The sequence below is a fragment of the Sinocyclocheilus grahami genome, unplaced genomic scaffold, assembly GCF_001515645.1.
Source record: "Sinocyclocheilus grahami isolate Dianchi unplaced genomic scaffold, SAMN03320097.WGS_v1.1 scaffold1829.1, whole genome shotgun sequence".
Taxonomy (NCBI): Eukaryota; Metazoa; Chordata; class Actinopteri; order Cypriniformes; family Cyprinidae; genus Sinocyclocheilus; species Sinocyclocheilus grahami.
In genome coordinates, this window is record NW_015507008.1 from 131,550 (window position 1) to 133,870 (window position 2,321).

General features: G+C 33.1%; 1 protein-coding gene across 1 annotated transcript in view; it reads right to left on the minus strand.

The window, feature by feature from the left end:
- The window catches only part of LOC107572889 (pleckstrin homology-like domain family B member 3), a 5,669-nt gene that overhangs the window by 2,264 nt on the left and 1,084 nt on the right, over window positions 1–2,321 (minus strand). The window lies entirely within an intron of this gene.

Below are 2,321 nucleotides of genomic sequence, written 5' to 3' on the forward strand. Positions count from 1 at the left end.
CACACACACACACACACACACACACACAATAGCTTGTTCAAACAGGTATTTATCAACGGCCTTCATGACAAAAGCAGGTATTATTGTGTGCATGTTTACGACATGTACCTTTGATCAAAACTAGACTCGGCAGATCTGAACTAACAGCTACATACTGCTGAGATGACAAACAAAACAGACTTGCTGCAATGCATTATGGGAGTCACTTCTCGGCAAAGAGAAAAATTATAAAAAATTATATATTTATAACTTATCAGCTCTTTGGCTAAAAGAAGGCATCTTAGAAGGCAGAATAATATAAAATATAAATATATAATAATAGCATGTAAATAAAAAAAATAATGAAATAAATAATATAAATAAATAATATAAAGTTTTATCTGCTCTTTGGCTAAAAAACAAAGCCTCTTAGAAGTCAACATAATTTTTAAAGGGGTCATATGATGCGATTTCAAGTTTTGCTTTCTCTTTGGATGAGAGAGCGAGAGCGTCACATCACAGTGGAGTCAGCTGTCTTAACCGTGGCTTGTGTGCTGCAAACACATACCAGCTTCATCACTGTGTCTGTTCGGCCAATCACAATGCACTGGGTTAGCTGGCCAATCAGAGCAGACTGCGCTTGTCAGAGGGCGGGGCTTTGTAGAAACCAAAGCGTTTGAGAGAGGCGGGGCATAGAGGACCTACAATAATGTACAGTATTTGAAAAATAATGTGTTTTTTGAACATTAAAGCATGTCAACATATTCTGTTACACCAAATACACAAAATAATGATCTTTAAAAAGCATCATATGACCCCTTTAATGCTGCCTATATAGACATTTTTTGAGGGTTTTAGGAGAAGCAGGACGTTGATCCTGAAGCCTGCCGTGCCCTGTGTGTCAAGACTAGTTTCTAATCTAATCCGCTCTTTATCTGAAGTCCAGTCCAGCAGCGATCAAGTGAAACCATGAGGTGTAACGAGTGAATAATGGCTGGTAATTACAGAGGAGCGGCTGTGGAGATAGACATCATGTTATATAACGCTCCCTTCACACTCGCACACTAATCAGTGTTGACTGAAAAACCTGTTTACTCTTTCAAACACCCCTCCTGTGGTAACAGAAACTCAGCACCCCGAGACCATCACAGCACCATTATGGTATTTTCATGATATTTGACCAACGTATCCCTAGATACTTTAAAGAATACCACAATGACTAAATAATAAACACAGTAATATCATATCACATCATATCACGTGATGATTTATATGAAAGTATTTAAATACTATGGTATTACAGTGATACATGTCCAGATAATATGGGATTATCTGACCCGTGTATAACAAATTAACATGATAGATGACTAAATAACATGGTATTAGTTATATAGTTCATGGATAATTTATAACTAATCCATTACATGACAGTAAAATACAGTAAAATAATTTTGTAACTTGTAACTTTATTATGAGTTTGTGTCTATTCATTATAATATGGTATTGTCACATATTATTTATTTAAATCTTTTTTTGTGTTATTTTAGTCTTTTTTATTTATTTATTCATTAATTTAGTTACATTTTTATTTTTTGATTTATTCATTCATTTAGTTAGATTTATATTTATTTATTTATTCATTCATTTAGTTAGATTTATATTTATTTATTTATTCATTCATTTAGTTAGATTTATATTTATTTATTTATTCATTAAGTTAGATTTTTATTTTTTTATTAATTATTTATTTATTTAAATGAATTTAGATGGATTAATTAATTAATTTTTATTAGTGTGTGTGTGTGTGTGAGAGAGAGAGAGAGTGTGTGTGTGTGTGTGTGTGTGTCGCACTGGCCGCGTCTCAATCCCTCTCGCTCCGCCTACGTTGACAGCGAGTGTTGGCGGAGCCCTGCAGCACACGTGACACCCCGCGCGCTGTCTACACAGGCGCCGCACTCGGGATTGGAACACAGCCCATGACGTCGACATGACCTTACACAGGTTCTCTGAATATAACATATATTACCAATCGCAGTTTTATTAATATTCTGAATCAGATATTTTTTTCATTTTTAGTAGTTTTTGTATTTTATCTATAGGCCTATAGTTTTTATATATATTTTTAGTTTTCAATAATTTAATTAATTTTTTTAATATTTTTTATTTTTAGTACATCAACTTAAACTAAACGTTTTCTTTGCAACTAGCTGAAATAAAGTTTTTTTAAATAAAAAAATATCTCAATCAACATTTCAAGTAACAAAAGTTTTTAGTTTCAGTTTTAGTTAACTATAATAACACACACACACACACACACACACTCTCACACTCACTCACTCACA